This window comes from Channa argus, chromosome 8 (genome assembly GCF_033026475.1).
Source record: "Channa argus isolate prfri chromosome 8, Channa argus male v1.0, whole genome shotgun sequence".
NCBI lineage: Eukaryota > Metazoa > Chordata > Actinopteri > Anabantiformes > Channidae > Channa > Channa argus.
The window spans coordinates 23,976,715-23,988,289 of NC_090204.1; the positions used below are offsets into that span (position 1 = coordinate 23,976,715).

The 11,575-nt window shown below is 41.3% G+C and overlaps 1 long non-coding RNA gene across 1 annotated transcript; it reads left to right on the top strand.

The window, feature by feature from the left end:
* The first annotated feature begins 9,118 nt into the window (after positions 1-9,118).
* On the top strand, positions 9,119-10,700 carry LOC137131564 (uncharacterized). Its single transcript, XR_010915005.1, has 2 exons — positions 9,119-9,530; positions 10,559-10,700. It is a non-coding gene; the product is annotated as an uncharacterized lncRNA (long non-coding RNA).
* Positions 10,701-11,575: the final 875 nt, after the last annotated feature.

Sequence of the window (11,575 nt, forward strand, 5' to 3'; positions counted from 1 at the left end):
CCAGAAGAGTGCAGCCCTAGGAACAGCTAAGATACTGTGCAGGACCCTCAAGCTCCAAGCTCGAATGAAGGAAAAAGACGGCCCCAGAATTTGGCAGCTTGTTCCTCCATAATGAGACCAATGAACCGAAGAGTTTTGCTTTGGCTCCATTGACCTAAGCTTGCAGTCAAAAGTTACAAGAGGGGGGAACAAATGGGGGGAAGGGGGGGGAAGAAATGATCCAAAAAATGAAAAGGAGTGGCTGAGATGATGTGAATGAGGGATGGGGTTGGAGGGATGGGAACTAGCTTCAGTTCAAATGTGTTCAGTGCAAGTACGTCAGCAGCCTGAGGTTGTCTAGGTTTGTATAACCAAAAGTGCTGTTGTTGTCTAAAGCCAAACACATCTGGCTTAGCTTAAGGATGTGAATTGTGATCTCTGATGTTGCAATGCTGCATTTTATTTATCTTCCACCACCTTAAGTGCACAGCAAACCAATGCTCTCAAAAACTTTTATATGCTTCCAGCTGGGGAAATCAAAGCTCTAAAACCTTAATCAGGGCCATAATTGTGACTGACTGTAGCTGTATGAGCCCACTGCTGCGACTGCTCACCTGTAAACCAGGTGGTCCACAGTATCTTTGGAGCAGGAAGGTAAAGCAGGGTCTAAACCAGTTACAGGGTCGGTGGTTTGTTCCATGGTGAAGGGAAAGTCAGGAAGACCCTAAATTGTTCCTGACAGCAAGACCAGCACATTAAATGGTACATTGCTACCACATGTCAAAAAAACATTATAATGCCGTCAATTAGAATTGATTAGACAATTGTAAAGAGTTTTCTGACATTTTACAGGTAGAAACGTTTAAAGAAACAATAACATATGAGCTAAAGAGTGCAATGATTTCAATGTCATCATTCCACTTTTCAATCCTTCTCTGCAGAATCCGACGACGGCTTTGTTGTGCAGCTGCACAGAAATAGTCTCAGAGAGACACACACCCTCTGCACTCACACATTTATTATGTGTCAGTCTCTTTGGTGTCCTCCAGCAGACAGATAAGAGGTGACAGAAGAAGCCCAGAAAGGCCTTTTGCTGAAGATGATTGTCAGAAATTTAGACCCGATTTATGGCAGTCTGCCGTGAGCAGGGGGCTTTCTCCACGCTCACCGCATTAACATGTTGGGTTAGTTTAATATTTTATTTTACAAGCTGGGCTATCTGAGGAAGGTGAGGAAGATGCTGCAACCCTGCCGCACGCTTCAGTTCAGTTAGAATCATTTTTTGAAAGTGAAATTATCTGCAGAAAAGTCATTTTATTAAGGAGAAGCACAACCAAATCTGCTCTCTTTGTTTGGGCACCTGCTCCTACATGAATGATTTAGAGCTGCAGTCTTTGGTTGTAACTGTTATGTTATGATGCATGTCCATGTTAAATGACTCCAAAGTTCTAAAAACATTAGCTGAATATATGTAGAAGAAATAGAAAGTTGTGTTTCGACACAGTCGTGCTCACCTGCGCTCAAATTCCATCTATCGCTCAGGTGAGCCGCAAACTCTGAAAACCAATCTTGCAAAATAAGGGAGACTTTGGGCATTAGATTTATACCTTAATAAAGTAGTTTGACATGTAGGCTGTGATGTCTGTGTGTCAAATGTGATGCACCCAGCAGCATAACAAGTACAAACATGGAAAAGCAGCATTCCTACGTACCAGGTGCCACTTAAGCTCTTCAATTAACAGTTTACACTCATTTATTTTATGTGCCACACTAGTTCTTGATTCTGAGCAGTAATAGTCTGTCACATAGATCTAATAAAAACATAGGTTTAGTTTTTTGACATTCTAGGTTTTGTACTACTGCGGCGCATTGTCGTCTTAGCATAGTCAGGTTTTAACATGTCTTGAGTATCACAGAAATTCACTGACAGTTTTTACAAAACTTCCAAAAGTCTAAAGTACAATTAATCCGTCGATAGCTGATTTGGTGGACTTTTTAAAATGTCAGCAAATACACTAAAGTGAGGTTTAGGGGACCTGGTGGCTCAGTGGTATAGCATTGGGTTGGGATGCAGAAGGCCGCAGGCTTGAATCCCACCCCGACCAAGGGCAACACCTTGGTTTCAGTACTTAGCCAAGATTCAAAAAAACAAACAAAAAAACAGGAGAGCTGTGGCAGCAAGGGCATCTGGCTTAAAAACAGGAAATCAACATGCAGAACATGTTCTGCAATGGCAAACCCCTGCAGCGACAAGCCCAAAGCGTTGATCTTTTTTGACACTAAAGTCAGGTTTAATTTGCAGCCCACAGTGTGATCGTCTGTATCCATGGCAACACGATACTTCCTGTTTGCTGTAGAAGTTGGTCACACAAGTGAAGTCTTTTAATGTTTAATATGTTGAAAAAAAATTCCATTTAAATTGATATGATTGCATTTAGTAAATCTCTAAATCACCTTATTAAATAATGTTCTGTTTATAGTTTGCAACCTTAAATATGCCGAATTAGCTACCAACAGTTCATTTTTGCATTGTACCATTAGATTTGCAGGGAATTGTCACTGATTTCCTCGTATCAATGAATAAAACTTGATGCATCTCAAGTTCACAAGTGTAGCTTAAAGATTCCTGCCTCAAAACACACAATGTTATCACACAATGCTGCAAATGGAATTTCGCATTTTAGCCATTTGTTGTCAGCTTTCGACCGTCCTGTTTTACCTAAGACTTTTGGAAGTATTGAAAAATGACACTGAACTAAAGTGATACTGATCTTAAAAACCTGATTATTCTAAGGCAGGTTCTGTATTGTTCTCTTAATGAGATCCCTAAATCCTAATTATTATGAGTTCCGGTTCTCTAAACTTGGTTACATCACGCCGTCTTAATGGTCGGGGTGGGGATGTTTAGTTGCCTGGACAGCTTTCGTTTTGCTAAAATGTTTTTCAGATTTGATGGAGACAGGAAGAGATGGTGGATCATAGTTAGTAAAGGGCTAAATTCAATTAACTTGCAGCTTCATTTGGACGAATAACAACAATAACTCAGGTGGACCCATTTGTCTCAGCAGCCCAAGACTTGGATTACCGACCGTGATGCAGCACCTCCACTGACACATTCTGTTCTCAATGGGTGTAGCAGCAACACTGACAAACCGTGCGTGGTTAGAAAACCCAGAAGCTCAGGAATTTAATTTTATAAATCAGGTTTTCAAGTTAAAGTAGAAATATTACAGAAGCATACATGACAAAATGTGAATTTCATACCTTTTTCTTGTTGTCCTCTGTCTCTGGGGAGACATGGATGAGAGAAACTGGCTGTGTTAAAACTGCACCCCTTCTGACACCATGCTACATATTAGTGGATAATGTTTGTCACACCTGCTTTTTGTTCTAAGTATTCAAATGGTTTTTGATTTAAAGGACGTCTTCACTGATTTTGAACTTGCTTCCTTTGGTTCTAGTTTGGGTCGCACATGTACATAAATGCCATCTTCCCTTTGAATTCCCTATATGAATATATCTCTCAACTTCTGCCTGAAAATGCCTCCAGATGACATCACTTGGAAGAACCTTCAGTTCAGATTATGTCATCTTGTTGCTCACACCATGGAGTTTGTCATCATGGTCACCCTGCTTTTCCACAGCTCGCCCAGATGACATCATCTGAACTTGAAGTTAAAAATTGATGAAGTTGCCCTTTAAAATGTGCAAACACAGAGGTTTGGTTGGGGTTTGGCACAAAAACCTCAGGGTCACAGTTTGCCTTAATAATCAGAGCTTCCTTATTGTCTTATTATGTGACATGTGGCGTTACTTTAAGGAAGCACTGTTTCTCGTGTCTGTTGCCACATCAGCAACAAGAACAGTTGTTTCCGAGTGCACATAAACCCCAATCGCCTGTGTGGGAGTCTCTATTCTGTGAACCATCAATCACCCCACATGACTCCAGACAAACCTTTAACGCGCTCAATAGTACGTCACCGTGTGGTAAACCTATAACTTCATAGTTTTCTGTGGATGGTACAAATAACCATCTTGTATTTCACAGGACAGTCTCCATCTAACCTTGTGCATGAAAGCACACAAGCAAAACTAATTTACTGTTTTAAAGGCAGCAAGATGTCAGAACAGGCATTTAACTGTGTGTTTATAAGGAGTGAAAATGTCTAACTGGTACCTTTGATTGAAACATGTAGGTGGAAACACAAAGCGTGAAGAAAACACGAAACAGATTTCTGCAAACATCACATAGCAGAAGCAGCTCAGTGTTAGTTTCCATCAGCTGTGAATAAGTACATAGAGTTTGCATTTTGGTGAATGTAATAATTAGTCTGTCGAGTGCAATTTCTGAGCCTCCAAACATGATGTAAAACAGAACTGTTGTCCCTCTATTGTTTTAGCAGCACTGTTTAGAATGAATTTCAGTGTATCCATCACACATCAGTGGGCTCTGGTTCTGTGACAAACTAAAGCTAAACTGCAAATGAACGCTGTGCCTGCACAGGTTACACATGAGCTTACTCTGTTAGACGGTATCATCAGCTATGCCTTCTCGTCCCGTCGGCGCTCGCAGCATCTTAGCATGTGGCCTTTGGAAGCACAAAGCAGGTCACTTTCACAGCCCCTCGCCGTCCACTGAGGAGAGGTCAGGAAAAAGTCATTTGCATTTTAACACAGGGAACGTTGTGGGTGGAGCGTCCTGCTGCTCGAGCTCCTTGAAGGGCGGAACAGAGCCCTGCTATCACGTCTGACACCTCCCTAATAGAGAGACATGGCCACATCACAGCCCACATTTATAATCCTGTACTCATGCACGTGTTTGAACCTTTAATTTCTGATGCACAGTTTCCTGAATGTGGGGTGACGGGTCAGAACCTGGCTCCTGGTATAAAGTACTGGGAATGTTTGACGGACATTTGGGCGACATGCAGCTGCTTGTTTCTTCAGTTCCACCGACGGAACATTTCCTGTTGTGACAGGTGATTTCTGTGCTGGTCAGGGTGTAGAGCGTAAATGACTCTTAGCTGCCACTAGTGAGGGGCATGAAAACTCTTCTCCGAACACTGATGTTTATTTTTAACCATCAACTGATTTGTACAAACTAACAAATAAGGAAAGTTCATATTGTCCCTGCAGGAAATAATCATTGAGCAAAGACGTCTGTCAAATCAGAAATATGATGAATCCAGTCTTGCTCTTTATGCTCTATACTAAATCAAGTTTGGGTAAACTTTCATTAGCATTTTTTTCCTTTGAACACTTTCGTGTTGGTTTTTGCCTGTCAAATGATTTGAGAAGCACTGATCTGACAGAATCCTGGCAAATATTAGTAGTTTCACAACTTAAACAATACTAATAATAACTGCAACTGTGATTATGTTTTTGTAGGAAACATAGTCACAGCTGGTAGCAATATAACGATACCAGTATCAGGCATCAGGCCTGATCCTACTTATTGTGTACTTGTGTACTACAACTTGCACTACAACTACTCTGATACTGCGCCCAAAACACTTAACCTCTGGAAAAATTGTGTTTTAGAGCTGTTTTAACATAACTGACCATAACCAAAGCAAAGCTGAATTCAAACTCTGCAAAAAGTGTCATTTAGAAAATGTCATTTAGCTGCAGTCCTTCAAGAAACGGGTTGAAAATCAAGTTCAAGTTAGCAATAGCAATAACAAGCAAATGATGGGATGTTATCAAACTGTCAAAAGTACTTTTAGGTTTCCTCTGATGAACATCTGATGATTTAGAGCTGAGCACACTAAACCTTTTCTCCCATTATTATTATTATTAATGACGAAAAAGGTGTCTCTATTTTGTACTTTCCGCGGTGTAAAAGCACGACAGTCTCAGTAGCTTGCAGACCTTTTTCGTGTGACCATTGGACATTGAAGGACATTAGGACACTTCCTGTGCAGGTATGTGGAGCAGACCTGGGCCTTTCTGAAAATGTTAAATGACACTGCCACGTGAACCAGAAGAGCGAGCGGGTGATGGATGGCTCAGGGTGATGCAGCAGTGTTGGAGATCGTGGACATGACGCTTTGATCAATGTGTCTGTCCACACGGCCGGTCAGGAGACGTAGTGCCTGCCTTGTTCAGGACCCACTGTTTAATCCAACACATCATTTGCGTGCAGGTGAAGGTTAACGAGACAGAGATAACCCATTAAATGATCCATTTATCATTGTGAAACGTACCTTCACTTTAGTCCTTTCTCTCCTCCCAAATCACATTCACTTAACACAGACAAACATGGCGGTGCAGCCTCCTTCCTGCGCTTTTTTTTCCCCTCCTTGTGTAATTTGTTTCATCTCTGCTGAAGGACTGAGCTGGCTTTCGGGTGCATGTTTAGATAGCCCAGACATCCATTATCAGTCCGAGGCAAACCCGATTTAGAACTTCAGTAAAAGAATTACTCCGGAGCAAAGGAGGGCGCCATGATTCCGTCACCTCCTCTTCCACCCGTGGCCCCTGTCGCTGCTCTTTAATTGGGCTGCTAATCAATTACGGCCCGTGTGCAAAACGATCGTCTCGGCCAAGCGCATAAATGAGGCTGGCAGTGGGATCTGTCAGACGCTGTGCTCATCTCAAATTACACCATACAAACAGTTACAAACTTACTTCTCCAACCCAGAAAAAGCTGTTTCCCGGAAATAAGAGTGGTTGTGGCTTTGGAGCCTGATGCTGAACACTTGTTTCATTATTTAGGGAGGTCAGCGGTGGATGGAGTACACAAAAACTGTACCAAAGTAAAAGTACAAATTAACATACAATAATGTACTCTAGTAAAATTATTAGCACCCACTGAAATTTCTACTTTTACTTAAAGTATTAAAAGTAAAAGTATTTAACTCTCTTTTTCTCTGGACCAGCGCTGCTTCATGTTTGTGTGAACATTAACGATGAATTAAATGACAAATAATAAATGCTGCGTTAAAGATCTGAGGCTTTTTTCAGTTTTATTTCTAAACTGCTCATGTCGAGTGTGAACTTGTCAACGTCAAGTTGGGGAAGCCAAAGAGTAAGATTACTGCATACCAGCTCACTTTGAGTACTGCTAATGTGTCAAATAAGTGTTTTAAATAAGACCATGGAAGAAGAAAATGGAAAAAGTGGTTTATAATGAAATGTGTAAAGTGAGGTTTTTGTAACGCAACATTGATTAGAAATGTTGTGGAGTAAAAAGTAGAGAGATTTGCTCTCGGATGTAGTGGAATAAAAGTCAAAAGTAGCCAAAATGAAAACTACTTGAGTAAATTTCAGACACGTGAAAAACATACTTAAGTACAGTAACAAAGTACTTCCTTACTTTCCACCACGGAGGTTGGCATCTTTTCACTGCAACTCACTAACTTAACAAGCTGCTCAGTCCATTAAGATGAATCATGAAAGCAACACTATGCTTAAGGTTGTTCAAGGTTTAGGGATAAAGGTAGTAAGACATGACAAACCAAAAGTCTGGGGGTAATTTCCTTAATTTCCGATTTAACACAAACCAAACTAAACAACTTTGTCAATAAGCAGAAAGAAATTTGAGCTCATGCTTTCAGCACAGCATGTGGAGCTCGGCTTGGCGTCAACGCCTCTCTCTCTGCTGTTCATTTGATCATTAAGATCTAGATGTTGTGTTTGACTTTCCCATTCAAAGAGGCCTGTGACGTGTAGGGACTGACAATGCCACGACGAATGAGCAGCCATTTCCACGGTTATTAAGAGCCTTTAATAACTTCATTCCTGAAATCAAATGGAGAGAGGCCGATTTCCTGCAGCAGGGGGCCACCACTGGCTTTATTCTGTGAAAAGATTAGACGCCTGTGGATCTTATTGACTCAGATTTCTCCTCCAGGTATAGAGTAATTAATGTAATTAGGGCCTCTATATAAGCTGTGGCTTCTTATCAAAGCTTATTCTTTATCGCTTCTGAAAATTTAATTAGAAAAATCTTCCTAATTAATGATCCTGCAAAATTAAAGTTAACTTCAAACAGCTGATTCCCTTGTTAACTGCAGGCCAGAGGCTTCGAAAAATACCTGGACAGCTGGACAGAAGTGGAGAGGAAGAACAGTTTGTACATTATTCATGCGCTGTAATTTAGGCTGTTATGCATCGTGTTTTTTTTAGAGGACACTCTTAGTGTTTAGCAGCAGCAAGCGCTGGTTTTCCTAAGTTACTGTCCACTGCCTGTTCTGCACCAAAGAGCACATGGACGACGGTAGAGATTTGTGGGTAACAACTATAGCATCTGGGTCCCAAGGGTTTCAGGACTAGTATGTGACAGACCGAACCTTTATCGGGCTCATTTTAGAGGTGAGAATATGACTAAATGTTGCACGGCAACTGTCCGAAAGGTGGTCTGGTTACCATAGAGTGAACTGTTCAATAGTAACTACTTACAAACATAATATGGGGGGGGAGGGAATGAGTGAGTAGTCACAGAACAGTTTGTGTCTGATGAAGATGTGCAGGTTCGACACAGGTTAGGTTGGGTTAGAGTGATGTGCAGAATAAACACGGTACACAAACAACAAGAAACCGTTTGACACTGGACTGAGAAAGTCCTGCTGACAAACCTCAGTGTGTCCACAATCACCCCACAACAATGTGTTTATGTCCCTAATGTTGGACCGCATCCATAATAGGCCCCTGGAAAACCCACGTGATGTGAAAATAACCCTCGGACGCCCGTTGACCACTTCAACAATTATCCGACGGTTTCAGATGGAGCTTTATTGTCACAACTCAAGTTGTCCCCTGACTTTCTCTCTGGCCCTGTCAGCAACTTTTACGATTTTCCATACTTTAGGTTGTGACCAAGTCCCTGTTACTAAATAAAGTTATCCTCAGATGGAGCCTGCTAGTATTTTTACATAATGTGTCTACTTTGACTAAACAAATCATTTTTGTTATAACTGAATATTATTGCTGGAGATAATGGATCCTGTTACTTTGCAGACACTTAAACTAGATTCATTTTATTTCATCAGGCATTTTTTCACCATTCCCTGTCCTTTCTCACATGCTCTTACTAACACCGGCTGAAGCAAATACAGAACACACACTTATAAATCCCAAGTGTGTGTGTGTGTGGGGAAGCAGCTCTGAAGCACAGGGGAGGGAACAGAAAGGTAACCATGGTGCACAAAGAGCAAACAGGACGCCTGACGCCACAGAGAATGTAGAAGAATCAGAGTTATTCCACATGCAAGTAACAAACTGTTTTAGAGAGAGAAATTCTGGAGGAAACAGAAAAGCTGTTTATTTTGTGGCCGTCGTGCTTTGCTCTAATGGCTTCACATAAGAAAGGATTCACCTGATAGACGTCTTTCACTTTAACAAAGGTCTGAGCCGGGCAGCTTCCATCAGCCGTGTGATGGATGCATCCCTGTCTCTCCCGCTTTGTCTGCGTGTCTCCAGGGAGTCCCTGAACACATCATCGGCAGCACGGCTCGGAAAAACCCATCTTGAACAAATACAAAGCCCAGACTCATTGTCAAGATCGTAGGCAGCAAACACGTCCAGCAGTTTATTGAGGAGCCACGAGTGTGAGTATGATAACAAGCCTGGATCAAGTTATTTCTAAACAGCAATTTATTTAATTTTTATCTCACCTTTTTTTCTTGTACCCTTTGACCTCTGACCACATTTAATCTACAGCTGGTCCCCGCTCTACCAACCCACAAAGCTTACAATCAGTTGGACCTCATTCTCACTCGAAATTGCATCACAGCCAACATCTCAGACTCTTGACTACTGTACATTTATAAGAATCAGGCCCCAGAGCTCCTGTGGGCTTCACAGTTGTGCATCCATCCTCTGTCTTCATCCTACTTGATTTTTCTGCCATCAACACTGTAAACCCCCAGATCTTCCTACGTGCACACTCTGAATTAAGAATCTCAGGAGAGGCACTAAGTGGCTTAGGTTGTACTTATCTGGATGAACCTTCCAGATGTGCTGACAGTGGCAAATTTTGAACTCTCACAGCTTCTCCAATGTTCTGCCACAGGGCTCAGTTCTTGGTGCTTGGGTTCTATCATGGCTATGCTGACGACCCACAGCTCTTCCTGTCCATTCCATTGGATGACTCACTAAACATTTCTGCCCGTCTCTCTGACATCTCTTCTGACATCTTCAGCTCAACCTCTCCAATACTTTCCAGTCCAACCTTAATTACAACACAACATCATCATAGGATCTTCAGTTCAGGTTCAGTTACATCTGATGAAACTGAAACATTTATTCTCAAGGTACTTTGCTTCTAATGTCTCCTCCTTAGATCTGTTTGCTGCTTTTAACCACCCCACATTTAAATAACTTTATTTTGCAGATTCAGATTAATGGTTCAAAATACAACCACTAAATCAATTAAGATGTACTATTACTATATGATATTTAACTCATATGAGATATTAAATATCTCTGCATAAAGAATCCTTTTCCTTTTTTGTACTTCATTGTGATGCTTTTACAGCAATTGTATTTTAAGCACACTTTCACTTATTACACTGTCTGGTTTTGCTACTTTACGAGGAGGCTTCACTTAACTGACTGGCACCTTGCTTGTCTCCAGGTTCCTGACGGGATGTGTGTGCACCCTCTGGTGATGGGTCGAGGTCCTACATTCACCCACAGCCGCAGCTGAAGTACCCGAAAAAGCAGAGCAGGTTCTTTTGAAACATGAAACATTTGAAATAAAGAATTCAACATATTTTTTTCCCCTGTAGAATTATTATGAATGACCCATTGTCTATAACATTTCTGAGAAAAGTGAATAAAAATCCAATAAAAAAGTGCTATTTGTGATCAGGTCATTTAAGCTGGGACCCGTTCACCATTATTATAACAACATATACAGCAAATCTGGCTACAGAAGCTCATTAAAATTATGATCCACTATTGATAGAAAAATGACTTTTTGGTGTAAAACAAATCCCAGAACTAATTATTAGCAGATACATTTTCATTTCATTACAGAACCTAAAAAACGCACACAAATTCATACCCTTCATGAACTACTGAAGTTATTAAACCTCAGCTACATTAAAGCTGATTCAGGACTATAGACAGCTTCACTTTGGTTTATCAAGTATTTAAGTTCCAATTTTAAGCACATCCCATCATCACCATATGAATCATATTTTGCAGGTACAGTGTAGAATTACTGTTTTCCTACTAATACAAAGGAAAATTTGAAAAATGGGCACAAATTCCTCGGTCCTTCGTGCTACATCATTCAGATCTACGACCCTGCTGGTTAAGTGGGCAGCTGCTGCCCCACATTTTTCTGGCATTTTCCCAGAGGTGTGTGTCTGAGGACAGAGATGAGGCCGAGCTCTCTTCAGCCATCAGAGAGGAGCTTCCTGATTGGCGGCTCTCCTCTCTGAGGCTCACAGCGTGGCTGCTCATGATGCCTCCTTCAGTGGGAAACTGGATCGACCTCAGATCACTTGCCTGTTTCTGAATAATGACGTCCCGCTGACATTACCACCATTGTTTCTGCTTCTTCCGATGTTTTCTGATAAAAGTTATTCCGACCGGTTAAGAAAGACCCAAAAAGGTTTTTACACTTTTCCAAATAAGAACAGAG